The following is an 18635-nucleotide window of genomic DNA, read 5'->3' as shown; positions in this document are numbered from 1 at the left end:
ATTGCAAAATATACAGATAAAGAATCATCCTGTCTGTGCTGCTTTTTCACAGAAATGGAAATGCATCCATATCTTTACACCCATAGGACAACTATTAAGTCTTTGCCACTTAATGGGAAATGGAAAGGCGTAAAGTCTGAAAGAGGTTTTGGAGAGAAATTATGCTCAGGAGTTATACAATGCTCCATGTATTTTTTCCTACCTGGAAATTGAAAGTGGCACAAAATGAAGCAGGACAATGATGTAGATGGAAAATGCCTCTTAGGAACAGCTCTAAAATTCATCTGATTTTTGGAAGAGGTACTCTTCTGTGGTTCACCCCAGGCCCCGCAGACATCTAACTGTAATAAGTGAATTCAGATTCTGAAACTATTAGAAAGCCAGGCAACAGCTAATTAAACTGACAAAGAACTTTAGATATTGAAATCTGGCTTTCTACCTTAAGTCTGTCTGTAGCTTTAAAATGGAAAATACCTTAGCATCTAAAATTAAACATTTCTATTGTGGCAAGCTAGCCTGATGCTTTGATTAATCTGGTAATTTTACTTATGAACTCCAGCCTGAGCCAAATGTACTCACATAGGCAGTGTCACCTCTGGATACTGCAGATAAATATACTGTTTAAAAATAGTTCCTTTCAATCCCTGGAAGTCTTACTGAAATACTTTCATTACTTGGTGCTGACAGAACTTTACCAAAAAAAGCAAGAACCCATTGTCATGGCCACCTGCATGTTACTAAGTTGTTGCAATGTTCATTTGAACCAGATTCATAGTGTCCAATTGAAACTAATTTTTTTCCTCCAAAACACTACAATGGGTTATCAATGGAAAAATTATGTTTTGTATATCTTGCAAAATATGCATTAATGAAAGCATTTTCATAATTCCTCAGGTTTACCACATATCATGAGATCAAGGAAATGGGCCACCTTCCATTTTAAGTGGCTTTTCATCTGCTTCTATCCCTTCTACTTCTACTTACGAAGTTTTCTCTGCCTCTAAAGATTTTCTTTGCTAGTTAGAGATTTCTTTTCTCCCCCCCACTTAAGAATGCGCAGAGAAGTAGAGCTTAAAAACTTTCTTTTGAAAGTGGAAAAACCCTTTTAAATTGTGTTTGCTCAAGATTAACCTCCAATCACTTGGGTTAAAAATTCTATAGTGTTTCATATACTGATTCTCAAAGAACAATGGTACATACACCAATGGAAATTTAATCTTCATGGTGCCTTCAGGGTTTTCTATGACTATTATAATCACTACTGGCAGGCAGATTTTGTACAACTCTGACTTCCCACAGATCTCCCTAAAAAACAGTCCTATTTACACTACTTATTACATTAATCCAAAGACACTGGAGACTTCATAGGCACTGCCTGATGTGTAAATGCCAACATACTTCAGCATTAATATGTTTATCCCATGGATTCATCAAGCTCTGAGTTGATATTTATAAATCTGACAGTATTTCGCACTTACAACAGTGTTAAACACAAGATATTTTTTGCAGGATTGGGGGCTCATCTACACTACAGACTCGAATAACTTCTGAAAATTCAGTGTCTGCTTTCCAACAGCACTTACAAAAGTGTTGTGAAATATCTGATAATAGAAATCTCTCAAAATCCTTCTGGAAGATGGGTATATCAACACTGAAGACTGAAGAATGAACTATTATTATTCTCCAAAAAAGAAATAATACATGAGAGTTTTATCAGCCTTTAAACAGTAAACAAAATGCACTGGAACATTCAAGCCAATTTCACTGGTTGGGAGAGCAATCACCACCCAGAAAATTAGGACAACATTTTCTGACTGAAACACAAATTAACTGCACCACATTACAGAACAGAGCAATTACACTTTAGATCACACTTTTAAAAATCTGAGACATTCATTAAAGGACAGGTGATGGTTTAAGGCAGTTCCAAATCTCCTCCTAGGGCACAGGGATCACGTGGTATTTTTAAGTCATCTGGAGACAGTAAAGAGAAATGTCGTATCCATCTGCCCCCTATTCACACCAGCCAGCAGGCAGAAGCCAGTCCAAAGTACACACAGATATATATTAAAAGACATGGTCATGGCTGCTGCTGTGTCCTCCTACTTCTGAGGGAAAAAAGGAGGCAAAAATTTTCCAAGCAAAGCTTTGGAAACTCCCAGAGTTGAGACTTTTACATTGAACAATGCATTAAGAATATCTGGGAGGGAAAATCCTGTGCTGGCAGATAGGAGGACTGGATGATCTACAATGGTCTGTTCCATTTTTAAATTCTATCATCAGATTTGTCCTCAAGTACAAACCCTCTAGGAGTTTCTTGGGGGCGGTGCATCCCTCCACAACCCCTACTGTGGGCTCTGGCTTAAAAGCCACAATAGAGTCCTTAGAATCTAACAACAAGAGCTATTCTAGGCGATGGTTAGGAAAATGGGATTTAAAGGAAGTTTCTACTATTGTGCAAAATTAGGGCAAAAAATCTCCTTTCAGATAAGCAACAAAGTATATCAATTCCAACAGTTTGCTCTCCTGCTGTTGTATCCATCATAAAGAAAGAAGTCTTTCTGTGGTGAATAAAGGTGATCGTCTAATCAATTAAGATTTCATAGAAAATACGGAACAATTCATCTGTCTGCCCCACCCTCTTCCCAGGTTGAAACAGGACCTTTCCACTTTACTCTGCATGTCACTTTTGTTAAAATGACAGGCACCTCACAGAAAACACCAAACATACATGTAGAGAGAGAAGAATTCTCATTTTGAGATCCACCATACAAGTGAAGGTTTTTGAGCTATGAATCTGATTGCTCTGTATTGGACAATTGCTTATATAGCATGATATGTATCATTCTTGTATGCCTGGTTATTCATGTCTTACATGATAATCATCATGATAACACTTATTTTGATTACACCAATATTATTAAAAGCATTTCTGAAACTTATGTAAAGAGTACACTGCACAGAAGTAATAGTAATTATTCACTGACTTCACTATTGTCCGTGATAGTTCACAGATTCAGTTGAATACAGTCATTATCTCCACCAAGCACAATCTATTTTGGGCTGTCATGGCTGTGGCAGACTTGGGTTTTTGCAATTGTTGAAAACAAGCTTTTTTGCACTATGTGGAAAACTTTCAGCTGAATTTTGGAAGTTGATTTCCTTTAGCCATAGCTATGTAATATGTTAGTCATTCATTTATCCTATTTTACCTGAAGATATCTTAGAGACTTCCAACTCCTCCACCGAAGGATGGAGAAACACCAAATGTTCACAGTATTCAGAGCCTTAAGGCTAATGTCGCTTCACAGTGGCATTAACTTCAAGTTGTTGTAGCTCTTATGTTGCAGCTTTGGCCTCTAATGACAAGGACATTTTCAGAGTATATTTTCTCTTTATATGGCTATAAACTGGAAATAAGTTCCTGACTTCTGATCATTTCATATGCAGAAAATATAAGTAGAAAAAGAAACATAAAAAATTTAGAAGTTAGCACTGAACTTGCAACACCTGATATATATTCTAATAGAATTTCTCTTTTGCTGGTATTGTTTTAAAAGGATTTGGCTTAAGAAACAAAGGAGAAAAAATAAGGAAAATTATAAATTAAACAAAGTATGGACTACTGCCTATATGAAATGTAGAGAAAATGCATAGGAACAAAGAAGGAAAATACATCCCCTAAAAATAAATTATAAGACTTTAAAATATAGATAACATTAAGGTATTATAGACAACATAATCTACAAAAGAACCTCCCAAACCCAAATCCAACAACAACAACCAAAAACCCAACCAAAAGTATTTGCAAAATGTACCAATTTTACTCAGCTTACCTGGGGTTCACACTGTGATTCACAGAATCATAGATCTACTATGATTATACTGAATATGCTTTTGAAGTATTGAACTTGAACACACATTTTGTTTTACAAAAATATTTCCCTTTAAAAGCCCAAGCAAGCAAAGCAGGTGTTTATGGAGTGTATTTGAAAACATAATTTCTTTTACCTGGCTTTTCCCCATTTCAGCATTTTGGGCGTATGGTTTGACTCTTGGGGAAGGTCCTGTGCAGGACCAGGAGTTGGACCCAATGATCCTTGTGGGTCTCTTCCAACTCAATGCATTCTGTGATTCTGTTATAGTGTCACAGTTGCTTCTAGTTGTAAGAAATTAGAGTAAGAAGATTTTAAAATTAAAGATAACAGATAACCTGACATAGGCATATATTTTACAAACATCCCTGTAGCACTAAAAAAACTGTAAGAAATCTCCAGATATATATAAAGAATTTCCCACACCAAATAACTATTCTGGAATATGTATTTAAGAGAAAGAGAAGGAATAAGAAGACAAATAAGAATTATCTTCTTGGGAAATGCTTAAATTATGCTACTTCAGAAAGAGCTGATGATATAGAAGTGAAAATTCTCGAATGATCACTTTATTTCTCTAGGCAAGATTGGGCTAGTGTTATACAACATTTTCAGATGTTTCTAACTTATATTATCATTAAGTGTACACAGTCCTCTTAAAGCAGTTTTTGCCTAACCCTGCTCTTTGCAGCAGTGCTCTTTTTTTACCCAAGAGATGAGCTAAAAAGGAATCTAGATGTTTCAAGCACACAGAAAGACAGAACTCAACTATCCTAATACTTATATCTTCCTGACATAAGACAGACATCCCTACAGCAATTTCAATAAAATGCTATGATCTTAAAATATAGCACAACCATGCATGTTAATAGGACTTAGTATAGTAAATCTATGCACCAGAGAAGCTCTGAAATCATACTGCAAGGTCTGGCTTGGCAGAATTGATGAATACCCTATGGAGATAAGCTTGGGTCAGACCTCAGCTGATTCTTAGAGCTCTTTCATCCTAGGCCAAATGAAAATTCACAGAAGCAATCATTAAATGCATCTCCATTTTTTCCCAGGAACTACCTGCAAAATAAAATATACCTTAGTGTTTCCATAACTGGAAGCATGAATAAGCAAGGCAGGCTTGCAGACAGAGGGGTGAGCTGTATGCCTGGTGGGGAGCAGGCTTCATGTGCCTTTCAGATGTTAGAGTCATGAAGCAGGGGTAAAAAAGTTTAAAAAAAAAAGAAGGGGAAGTAGTCAATAGGTCAAGGACTACAAAACCCCTACTAAGCCCTATCATGCTACAAATTGCTATCTTCTTCTCTTTCCCCATATGCTGTTATTACTGCATCATCAGACACTAGGAGGTGTCTGGCATGGCCTTGTTCTACAGCTTGGTTTGGTATTTTGAGAATACACTTTTGAGAATGGTGTACCAATGGATGATTAGCTGATCTAGCTACTCAGAACAGAGCTGGCTGCTGTTTTATTCACATTTGACGCACTGGCCATCTCTCAGTACTTTTGACACTCTTCTCTGGTTACTTTCCATCCCATTGAGAAGCTCAGAGAGCTAAGTCAAATTTGTCAATTACTTAGGATTCTCTAAAATTGATATAAAGTAATTAGAAACACATAGTGACTGCAACTCTGCTAATTGTCTTTGTCATTGCAGTCACTATGCGAGACAAAACAGTCACGTTGAGGAAGGCACAAAGGCATAAATAACCAGCACTGTAGAAAAGTGTTGAACAGAAAGACTAGTCACCAAATCACAGATGTTTTACTATGTATTAGTTTATATTTTATGCGTCCTGGTGATTGTTACAGCAATATATATAAATCACATTAAAGTCTGTTTAGGGAGCTTAACCTGTTGAATGTTTTTATTTTAACATGTAGAGTGTGTTTATTTTACTGGAGAATGGGCATTACTGTTCCCTGCAAAGGAAATGAATACATCAAAACTTACTTTGTGGGTGTTGTTATGAATTTAACTACATCTGAGGGAAAAAAGAGAAGGAAAATTATTGGTCCAATGTAAAATTTGATTATACAGAAATTAAATCAATTAATAGATATGTACAGGAAGATGTTTTTCAACTCACACTGTAAGAAAAAAAAGCAGAAAAAATATTAGCAGCTAAAAGGAATCACAGTTCTGTGATCATTGATTTTTTTGTCAACAGCATTGTCCTGTGATCACCAAACTACTGTCAGCCTCCTCCTATTCCGTCTGATCATGAAGATAAGTCACTTACATATATCTTTATACTATCTTGTAGCTGACACTAGGCAACATTAGTTACAAATACATTGCCAATTTGAAAAAAATTAAGAAATAGAGAAAAATAATTTTAAATTCCCACATAGTTATTTCAAAAGCTTAATGATTTGACCAGTCTGAATAATTCATTGACTAGACAACTGTGGCAAAAATCTACAAAGCACCACATCTTCAGGGGCAAAACCTGATAACAATGTTAAACAGTGACCAGACCACTGGATTTTGTTTGTGTTTTGTTAGGTGTTTCAGCCCAAATTCAGAATAACATCTTAAGCCTGTGATTAAGGTTCCATTGAATTCAAAGCATTCACAGCATTTGCCTAAAGTTGAGTAAGACTTTCCAATTTTTTTAAATATAGCCAGACCATTGAAAAAACCCCAAACAACAAAACAACAGAAGTACAGTGCTGTTAGAGATTTTGGCAATTTGTTTCAATACCAGGCCAAGTTGCTGAATAAGACAATACTATCTGCATTTCTAAAATGAAATTTCCTAAACTGTTTCCGTTATCTAGATTGAAGTACAACCAAGCAAAGAAAAAATGTAAGTAGAGAAAAAACTTTTTAACTGCCCCATGAAAATATTATTCTTTAATCACAATTTGAGTTAACAATATTCCATCAAATCAATTATAACGGAATGACAGAACAGACTAGTGGCTTTGGTGATTTAGTGAATGACCTGCTGAAAAGTCAAGTATGACAAATGATGGGGCAATCTATCACTTTGAAGAAAATGATCTTCAGCCTCCTTTAGAAAGACCAATTCTGTCAATCCTACTAATGCTTTCTTCTTGGAACCTACATGAGAAGCAGACATATTTGCTAACTTACTTTGGGTTAGTGGCTTGGATATGTAGGCAAGAGTAGATAAAGATGTCAACTCAAATAATTCCAATTGCTAGAGTAGAAATCAAATTTGGGTATTAAAAATAGAAAGCCTGGTGTTGGCATTGAAATTGTTGCAGACAGGTATAGATATTATAAAGGACAGGTCTTAAAAAATATGGTTTAGGCCCTGCTACTTGAGTTAAGCTAGCAGTAGCTTGCAGGTTCCCATGCAAAACAACCTTGGGAATGAGAATTTGTTTGCATAACAACCTACTCTTGGGGAGAAGAATAAGTCTGTACTTGCGTAAACAATAGATGTGTCCCATTAGAATCAGTGAAGAAAATATGTAAACATATCTAGAGAGAGAAAATTTAATGGACATATACAAATGCCCTTCTGGACCAATGAAATGAACTTCACTGTATTGCTGACCAATTAAATTCAATACGGTGCCTTTTGATAATCCTATAAAATATGACCTATGCAATAATGATTTGGCTTTTCCTGCATGAGGAAACTGAGGCTTGGCTGGTTTATTACAACAGAAATGTTATTGTGTAATATTCCACTTCAGGGTTGTGCAAATCAGATATTGATATAGACAATGATTTACATATATGAAGCATATATGCAAGCTTACATATTTGTGTGTATATAACAACATATATACACATGAGCTATAATCTGTTTAAGAGAAAGAAACAGAAAAGTCTACAGTGCTTTTTCTTACTGTTATGGCTAATAAAGGCATTAGCCAGATGTTAAAACTCATAGGCATCAAACAGCAGTGATCATTATAGTCTTCAATCACCCCATTTAGAATTTACAATAAGCTAAGCAGAAAACCATTATTTCCACCTTCAGTATAAAGTTTTCCTCTGGCTGAAAACAGAGTTCTGCAATGGACTGATGCACCATCTGTTCTAACTTCAGAACCCTTTTCCATGAAACTTCCAGCAAGGAGAACAAGCTATTGATGAGACCCCAGAATATAAGGACATCATTAGTGAGTATCATAATAAGATTAAAATCCCTTGAGGGCTCTCATCAAAACTTAGATTAAAAAAGAAAGAAAAAAAAAAGAGACAATACTGACATTATAGTAACAAACCATAATATAAGGCATAAAATTAACAAACATTATGAATTAATCATACTTAGACAATTACAATCCATATGGCTAGTTAAACTCAATCTGCTACCTGTAGTGGCATAGTCTGGATACTGTATATTCAATGCCAGTGCATTTCTCCCAGAATGTAATTACTTAATTTTGTGAATGATAAAATGATGTGTAAAAGCCAATGTTTCCATGGATTCAATGCCCCAAGTCAGATAAAATGTATGAATGCTTATTATATCTCATGACAGTTTTTAACCCTATTTCATCTCTCATATTACCTTTAGGTATGTAAGAACAGTGAATCATCTTCACACTCACTACTAAGGTTAATGCAAGAAACAAACAGTGTTCCAAGTCTAATTTTCTGCAAACAGGATTCCTAGGACTTAGATGATAACAAAAGGCAAAAGGTCAAATCAAGCTGTAGTTCTTGAGGTTTTTTATCGCTTGAAGCACACACATTTGGATTCCGAGAGCAACCACTTTCTCCTTACTGTTCCACTTATATTCAGGCAGGATATTTCAATCTCCCAGAGGACTTGGCATCGAGATTCTGATTCATCGAGAATCACTTTCCTCTTTTGCCATATACAGCATGTCACATCTGGTGATACACAATTCAAACAATGGGAAGCTGCAACTCCTCAAAAAAAAAAAGTAAACCAAACCAACGAAACACCAGACCAAGCCAACTCTAATATTTTAGTCCTTTGTAGACTCTGTAAGGAATTTCAAGCTAATGCTTTGTCTTCCTTATACCAAGCTCTGGACCCCAACCTGTTCTACAATATCTGGAAGACTCTCCTGAAACAGTTTATATCAAGCATAAGCAAATCAGTTGGGCAATATAACAATATACTTCATCACTGCTTGTTCTCTGAACAGACTTGAATTTAAAAAATAGGAACATTTTAATTAATGCCAGACACGCATTTATAAAAGGGAGCTGTTACACGGAAAAAGAACAATTGATAACCTCAGGACTATCTCAATATTTATTCCATTCAGTTTTTCAGATCAGGCTGCTAGGAGGAAAGAGTATTCTTGTATCATAGAATGACATGCCTATCAGAGGACTAATTTTGGAGGGAGGAGAAGACATAATCTTTCCTTTAGCTCATTAAATGGTTACTAAAAATAGGTGGGACTAGTGAACAATAACAAAAATGAAGTATTTTGTGAAGTTGTGAGGATTTACATGCTCAAGGGTCCAGAAATTATCATTTGCACTTTCCTATTTAAGTATCTACAAAGTAATATCAAAACCCAACACAATCAGGTCTATAAGCTCCAGGTTTACTTCAGTCTTTCTGTTTCAAGAACAATCACCAAAAAGACATTTAATTACTTTGAGCCACTGGCCACAGAAATCCAAATTACTTTGCATCTTTAAGTGAAAGTGCAAAAAATATATAACTGTTTGAAATAAACAGATGTTTGTTAACCCCAGACTTTTATACAAAGTAAGTTACATATAGAGTATTTCTGGTTCAGGATTCTTCTTTGGTTACCAGTGGACAGGTACAAAGAAATGAAACATTTTCAGTTTCCCAATCTTTGATTGGCAGGACAAATTTAGAAAATATGTATATTTTTGGGGTCCATAATCTCATTCATATTCATTATTTTTGACATTGTGCAATTGCAGACAGGTAGTTTGGCTTCCTCCATAGTCATTATTAGGTGCTCCAAATCTATTTAAAAGTTAAAGTGTGGTTTCATAAGGAAACTAATTCCAGAGGCAGCAGAGAAGGCTTTAGAGCACGAACTTCAGAGCTTTCTCATCATCCCAGAGCAGAGTCTGGGTCCTCGCAACTATGACCAGTAAATGCTTTTCTTGTTCAATAATATATACTTAATTAAAGAAACCAAAGGGCACTCTAGTCAGTCTTGTGGAATCATTAGCACACATTTTGCATGGTTACAATCATTCAGCTTTCAGCCACATGCTTTATAATACCTTGTTAGGAGCACTATACTCACCATGAAATCCTGTACTTGTCATGACTTATTGCTTAATTAAAATAATGTAATCAAAAACCTCACAGAACAAATGTTGACTGAAAAAATTATGCTAATCTTATACATATCTACTATTCACATATTACTTTCTGCAGAATAAGTTGACTAATGTGTTAATAAAATGAAACATACCCAACTATCTTGTCAAATGCTATTTTTATCTCAGCATTTACATACATTTGTCATGAAGGGGGTACATTCTGAGTAAAAGGAATAAACACTGTTATGATTAAACATGTCTGACATGATGTTCTCATCTGAGCATCAGGCAATGCCACATGCATAGGAAACTTGCACTCATGCAGTCAAAAGCCAATGGCTTCATATCAAAATCAAACTTACAGAGAGCAGGACAGCTTTATTTAGCAAGGAGATGCATCTGATTAGATTTGTTCTGAATTTGGCCCTGAACACTCAGATTAAAAATGTTGACACAAAGTTTGAAACAAGTATAGCCTGATAGGATTGAACACTGCATTTCACTGAGACCAGAACTTTTGTAAGGAAGGAAGAAACTCAGAAGAATCTTCTCACAGTCCACAGCTACTTCAGGACATTATCAATGTCAGGAAACAAGGGAGACCCAGCCCCCTCACATTTGAGAGACATGCTTGACTCCCTGTACCAGGAAGGACTTAAATTATTGCACTTACATAAACAGAGAGTTTAGAAAAAAGGAAGAACAGAAAGACTAGTAAGGATAGGGACTGGAGAAACGGTGCCATTTCTCCCTTTGGAAAAGGCCAGGTAAATCTATATAATTATGCACCCAAGATCTTTCAGAAAGGACAGGTCTTTTAGCAGCCTTCTTTCCTCTACTCTCTGAAGGTACTGGAAAGAGATAATCAAGACCTGAGCTTGTACAGGAGTGTACACTAATGACTTGCCTGCTTTCTCTCTTAGTGCTGCTGGCATTCAAGTACAATGCCAAGAGTATTTCTCACATTCTTGCTCCTGAATATGCTGGGAATCCTCTATAGTTCCTTTCTAATGAATACTGCACTGCCCCCCAAATTCTTTAGTATGCTTGCCTAGCAGCAGCATTATCAAAAAGTTTAATTTTTTCCCTTCAGCACCCATGTAGATACAATAAAATGTGCAGAGATAGATTAACTTTCTCAGGAGTCTCCTTGAATTTGTGTTTCTTCTCATGTCAACACTATTTAACACAAAAGTCTGAAATCATGATTGTATAAGCTCTGCAGGGAGAAAAGAAAATATGAACATGTGAGACAGAGTTGTACTGGCACCATCCTCTAGCCGTGTTGTTGATGATGAGAATTTGTGCCTAATCCATAGATCAGTTAACACATCAGTGACTTAATGTCAGTGGCAAATTAATAACATATCAATAAGTAATAGGAATGTTTTATAGCAGTCTTTGGACTTGGACATTTTCAGACTTAAAAATGCACAGAAAACAAATTGTTAAATACTAGCAATAAACAAGATAATATTAAGAAAATCCCATTAGTAGTGCACAGATCAATAAATATTTTCTTGCCCGAGATTAAAAACATAAATGTTTCAGAATTTGATAAGCACAAAAGACTGATTTTATACCAAGCAATTTTCAGGAAAGAAGGCCTGTATACTTTCATAGAATGAAGATTCAATAAAATGAGCAAGGTATTGAAACCTGAATTTAACCTGAATATAGACACAGGAAAATTTGTGGAAAATCTCTCTTGGGACAGTAAAAAAACCCCTCTAATAAACCAGCAATACTTTACTATTTTATACCATTTTTCACCTATATATTTCAGGTACTTTCAGGGGAAGAAAATATCCAGGATTTTTTAAGTCAAAAAATTTGTCTCTGCCACACAGTCTTATATAGCTTAAATTCTTAATTATCTTAGCTTCCTTTACAGTCTTCTGTAGTCTGTTTTGCAATGGAATATGCCATTTTAATTATCCCAGATCTATCTACCAAACTGTCTTCATGTCAGTTTCTTGACCTTCAGCTCTAGCCTTTACCTGTTTGTTACTGGGAGTACCTTAAGGCTCAGTGCTATAATCCATAGAAAAAAAAAGTGGCGGGGAGGGAGAGATGAAGAGAGGTTTCTGTAGCTACCAAAAAAGAGTTTTGATATTTTCTGGAAGACTTTTTTTTTTTCCTTTCCCTTTTTTTTTTTTTTTTTTCTGATTTACTACTATGAAAACCTGCCATTTCAAATTCAGCAGTCTCCCTCAAAAAATCAAAAAAGGGTTACTGTGCCATAGGATAACACAAAAATAAGCTTGAAAAATCACTTTATTGCTAATTTAACTTTATTCTTTGGCCAAACCCCATCCTGCAGTGTCTTAACTCAAAGTACCACAACAGAAAGCAAATCTACAGAGATGTAACTGAGTTCATAAAAGCATTCCTATACTCCGGTTTGCCATAAACCTTTATAGATACTTCAAACTAGCAATAGTAAAAGAGAAAAAGAGCCAGCTGCAGTGGTGAGGGCCCAGAACAACAAGACAGACTTTTCTGTGGAGTGTTTTTAACATAGTTCATTTGATTCACAAAGATTTCAGGAAGCACTATAGGAACTTTTGTTGGTACATATGTTAGAAGGATAACCCTGTCAGCAGAAAAACTCCAATGACACATCTCATCTTTTGTGATCAATGATAGACAAAGGGACATTTTTTCATTCACTGAGGTGGAAAGTGAGAAGTCTACCTTTCTAAAGGGGGCTCTGCTGTGTCTTTCAAGGGACTTATTTACTTTGGAAACAGGCTGTTCTAGAGAGATTGGAAAGTAGCCTGCCTTTATGAGGCTAACCCCCTGAGATCCACACAGGCACAGAATCATAGAAACATTTCAGTTGGAAAAGACCCTTAATGGCTATTACCTGTAATGGTATACAATATAGTATGTTGAAATATGCTGGACAAGTGGACCTGATCACAGGAGAACACACAATAGGAGAGATTAAAGGGCACAAGAGCAATGTCTTGCACAAACACAAATAATTCAGGTATCAAAAATATTGGTAAAATTAATCACTAACCCTGCCTTAGAAAGAACACTTTGCTTTAAAAAGTCATCAAAATTAAAATCAGAACAAATTAGGTGAAGTGCATCACTAGCAAAAAGAGAAATATAGTGTTATATGCAATTCTGCCCTTGCCTGTGGATTTCTCTTTATATAATTAATTTGGGAATGTATACTCTTAATTTTTATATCCACTGTTGCTGATGAGATGTTTTATGTTGTCTTACTGTAAAAAAGAAGTTGCATTTCTTCTGAATTTAAGATAATGCAATAATTGCTTTCCCTGTTTTACTGGTCTTGATGTAAGTCACAACAACATTAGAACTGTTTAGATAGTTGATGATTTACCTTATTTTACTGTTCATTTCAAAAATTCTTGAACAAAATTAAGCAACCCTCTCAATGGACTATTATGTGTTTTTCTTAGCAGAAGGGATTAACTGTGGTAATTTGTAAATTATGAAGTCTCGCAACCATTAAATCCAAATGCAGAGCAAATTTAAACAGAGAACATATAGTCATATATAGAAATGAGTGAATATTTATACGGTAAATAAATCTTATAGTACTAGAAGTATACACGTCGTAAGATGCTACTATATGAAGACAGATGAAGCAGCAGGATCGTGTTGTTCCTGTTTGGGCTCCCCAGAATAAGAAAGAGATGGAGTTATTGGATGGACCAAATCCAGTGAAGTTGCAATTTTTTTATTCATCTGCTGTTGTTTCTGATGCTAATGACATCTAGCCAGCTCATGTCAGGTATACTTTAGGGCTTTTTCTTGCTATGGAATAAAGTCCTTTCTTCAGTTTATTTATAAAAGTCAAGGAATGGTAGTTAATGCCCAGCTCTTGAAGAATGCATATCTGTGGGTTATTCTCTCCAAATATTTTCTACTTTTCTCCTGCTGACGACATCTGATCAACAAGATACTCAAGTATTTGCAGGGCCAGTCTACTGACTCTAGAAGGTAAAACACTCTGACTTAGTAAACTCAAGTTACATAAAACAATTCAAGTAAAGAAAATATCTATTATGGTCCTCTTACCTTTTACTTTGTGAAAAGTTTAAAGCACAGTATAATTTGGAAGTAGAGAACATCTCTTTTATGACTGTGGAATAGCAATATTTAATCTCAAAAGAGAGGTTTATGAAGTAAAGTGCACTGCTACAGTCCAGTTTTATTACTTCAATATCAAAGGATACCAGTCATGTGTTTCCTGAAAACTGCTGTCATTGACTTCACATTTCTTGTTACACTGAATAAATAAAATCAAGAGCAAACAAAATTTTAACTGGTCATACATATATATATAGTACATGGATTCTGTGTGCTTCTGTCTCACTTTTCTGGTTGCTTAGTTTGAGAAGCAGACCAAAAAAGGATAAAGACTATTGAGATATGTCAACCTCTATGACTTGAAACAAATATTTTCTTTCTGTCACAGTCTACTCTTTCCTATGTTTCCTTGTTATTTTAGATCATGAATTTGGAATAGTAATTATGACTGTACCAGCACTAAGCAGTAAAATAACAAACAGACTCCTCTCAGTTTTTCTTTCTATACAACAATTCTTCCAGTCTCAGTGAAATGCAGTGTTCCTACCAGGCTATACTGGGTTCAAGTTTTGTGACACATTTTTAATCTGAGCTCTCACTCCCAAGTTTTCTTTGGAATTACTCTAGTAAGACTGACTTCACACACATACTGTCAACATTTCTGAGATTTCTGCAGAAGAATACCTTGATCAACTGAAAAATATTATGTCAGCCAAAATCATGTAATACATACTCTTTGTCTCTGGGACTTACTGTGCCTACCATGCCTGCAAGTTCTACTTATGGGGGGAAAAAAAAGCCAAACCTGAGGAAAGCTTGACACACTCTGGCAGTTTGAACCCAAACAAAGCCCAGCAGCTTCTCACAGAGCACATTTCATTCCAAAATAAATGGTTTCCTAAAAAACCCAATAAATTACCCTGGTTGAATTTGCAAGGTTTTTGTTGATTTGGTTGGTTGTTACATTTTTTTTTACCCTAAGCTATTATTTCCCAGAGTCAGGTGTGTAAAACTGAACACAGGCAATCAGAACAGTATCATTTTGATTGTGATGCTCCAGGAGTAAATTTGGTCATGTGTACATCTTCTTTCATTTGATGTTTCCATAATTCCATCCGTAGTGCTGTTTCCCCAACTCTCCAACCACAAAACCGTCTTACCCTGAAACAGCGTATGCCAGCATTACCTCAAAAAATAAAGTAAGAATTTCCTCCATTTTCTCACCATGTGTAAATGCTCTTGAAGAACTCTCACCTGTTCCTCTCTTTTCACTTTGCCTCACCAAATTTTTCTGGCCTCAATCAAGGCAGATTTCTTCACTTTCTACCCAGTGATACTTTTCACTTGCTTGAAGAAATCCCTTCTCCTATTTATCAATCTCTCTTCTTTCATCTCCCGTGCAGCAGGCACCAGTGCTTCTCCTTGCTTGTCCTAAATCTCCCAGGCTCATTAGTCCTCTTCTCCGCCCTTGATCTTCATCTTCTTCACCTTTGTGATTGTCTTCCACGTGCTTTCTGATATCTGTGACTTTGTGAAAACCTTTTCCCTTAGCACTGCAGTACTTCTGCTTTCTTCTGTGACCATCTCTGCATGATCCTCTAACCCTGCAGTATTTCTTGTTATTGCTGTAAACTGCTCACCTTGTACTTTGCTTGCAGGTCTGCCTCCATTGGCTTCTGAGGAATCAGACTATTTCTTTTGTCCTTTCCTGATCAAGATGCTCCGTCTTTCCACCTTCCACTCCATGAGTCATCCTCCTTTTTTGTTCTTGTACACCTCTTCGACACATTGATCCCGCAGCTTTACTCAGAGATAATTAATATCTCCCTCTTCCCATTTGGTGAAGTCTAAGTGATCAAACTTCCCTGCTTTTCTCATCAGCTGTTTTTATCATGTACAAGGAAGTTATTGTTCTTATAACTATTTCCAAACTTACAAAATTAATTTGGAGAGTGATAGCACTGCATTAAGCTGAAAAAACAAACATGTGTTACAATTTCATGTTATGTTTGTTCGTGCTTTTAGGGCTTTTTAGAAACACTACAGAATATGATTTTATGAGGTTGTTTATACTGCCATCAAGATCAAGCCTTGCTATAAGCTGTGAAGTTGGACATTTTTGCCTTACACAAAGCAGTGGTCAGCATAAGCACTACTGAGGTGACCTTGCCCAGTCTGTATCTCAAGCAGTTTCAGCTCCTATCTCAGGACTAAAATGATGAATCAATCTCTATGTCTGCTCAATACCTTGACATCTTTCTTTCTTTAGAAAATAAAGGTTAGCAACAGGATTTCTGAAAAACAAACACTTATGCACATCAACCTGAAGGGCCCCTAATTATTTTTATTTATTTTTATTTTGTAATAAGGGGAGATACTTTATGGAACATAAGCTCCCCTAACAAGATACAGAAAATATACAATAATTTCATATTTCCGGCTAAAATATTTTCAGCTGAGTTATGTGAAGACACAAACAATAACAAGGACAACCATTCTCAAACAACCTCTTCTACCACCAATTGATGCCAACAAGAGACACTGCATTGACTTGGATCAGGTCCAATTAGGTGGAAACAGTATGTGCATGGTCCAGCACTCAAGTGGTGAAATGGTTTGTTAGCAGAGCACATGGTTTTGATTAGTGGCCTAATGAACTAATGCCTTAAATCAACAGGAAATGCAGCATCTGGTCAGCACTTCATTGCTTCCTCAAGCCCTGGACACATCTTACTATTGCTTCCAGCTCTCTTATGCTACCCCAGTGCATAAAAGTGTTAAGGAAGTAGTTCTTTTGAAGAAAAAAATAAGTAGATATTAATATATTAATTACTACAAGCAAGACACAGGAAGTGTTGCTGGTTCCAATATTCTATGGATCAAGTTTCTGCCAAATGAGACAAAAATAGCTTAGGCCTTCTCTAGTTTTCACCATCCAGTATTTTCTACATCATGCTCTTTGAAAAACTGACCAGAGTTAATGATGTAAAACATATTTATTCATTAATAAACATATTTGTCTCTAGTAGATATTGAAGCACTTTATACTGATATTAACATGCTATATCTTATTGAGATGTTTGTGTCTGTGGCAAATAATTTTGCCTGCTTTTTACATAGTCCCCTGATCCCTACCCAAAATTCTCATTAATAGGGATTCCATATTTCCACACAGCTTGTCAGTTTGATTATTTAAGTACTTATTCAGTGTACTAAAGACCCTAATCACCCCTTCAAAGCATGCAGCTCTATATAAGGCCTCCAATGTCTGAAATACATAAGGATCATCATCATCATAATAGCATGGCAGCTGTGCTTCCTATAAGCCAGAAAAGTTGATCCTGTACACAACAGACACACCTCAGCTACTGTGTGCCATCTGCCTAGTTAGCGGTTAGACAGCCACAGCAGATAGAAACAGCTGCTCCTGACAATATGAAAAACATCAGTACTTCCTTAAAGGCTTTGGCAATGTGGATAAACAATTTCAGTGAAAAGAATATTTTAAATTGCTGCAAATTTTCGATGCAACTGCTATTATGCATCACACCACAACAAAGTGATTATGCTCAGTAGAATGGATTTTGTTCAGCAACTCTAAGAGTGTTGAGGGATTTTTTTTTTTTTCCGTGTTGCTTTTGGTTTTGTTTTTTTTTCCTCAGTTTTATGGAATACCAGTTAAAAAGGGTAAGAGACAATTTTGTCCTGGACAAGGTTTCATGGCAAACTAAAATAATTTACTGTGATTTTTTTCCATTTCATTCTTTCAAGTAAAACAATTTTTACTTTTGCAAGTTCACTGTGGTCTTCACCTTGAACTACTTATTTATTTAGGGAATTTACGTAAAGACTGGATTTCTGAGAGACCTAAATACTGTGTCTGGTCTGCAGCAAAATTATTACCTATAATAAAAGAAAATAATGAACTACTTACCATTGTGAGGATGGGAGGGTGTTTGGAAATGCAGAGAAACAGCACAATCCTTGATCTTGGCAGCTATGTGTTGCCAAAAGGTGGATTTTACAGTGAGTAAATGTTAAAATGCAACAGATGCATAGAAAGATGACAGGCTATAGAGGATGGGTGAATAGACATGCATTACACACACACACTTCATACCTACACAGTTTTAATCTTCTCCTTTGTTACTCCTTATGAATAAACAGAAAAGCTCTAGGTGTCTGACTCAGAAATGAAGCTGCTTATTCAAATTTGGGGGCTCTGTGCCCCCTTTGGAGCCCAGCTGGTTGCAGGCAGGAGGAATGGAAGACAGAACAGCTCTCTCTCACCTGCCTAACCATGCATAAGGCAGCAGACCTTCATGGTGCCTCTCACCACCTCTTTCCTGTCTGAGTGCTCACAGTCTGGACATGGAGTAGCAAATTACTATAAATAGGCACCAATAGTGCCGAAGTCAAGCATGGAAAGGGTTAGCAGTACAGACTCCACC

At 36.1% G+C, this 18635-nt stretch overlaps 1 long non-coding RNA gene across 1 annotated transcript; it reads right to left on the bottom strand.

The window, feature by feature from the left end:
• Positions 1–208: 208 nt before the first annotated feature.
• Positions 209–4141, bottom strand: LOC117244752. Its single transcript, XR_004498410.1, has 3 exons — positions 4012–4141; positions 3213–3431; positions 209–341 (listed from the first exon to the last, which is right to left on the bottom strand). It is a non-coding gene; the product is annotated as an uncharacterized LOC117244752 (long non-coding RNA).
• Positions 4142–18635: the final 14494 nt, after the last annotated feature.

This window comes from Parus major, chromosome 7 (assembly GCF_001522545.3).
Source record: "Parus major isolate Abel chromosome 7, Parus_major1.1, whole genome shotgun sequence".
NCBI lineage: Eukaryota > Metazoa > Chordata > Aves > Passeriformes > Paridae > Parus > Parus major.
Note: the sequence above shows the minus strand (reverse complement) of the source record. Positions and strands in the feature narration are given on the sequence as shown.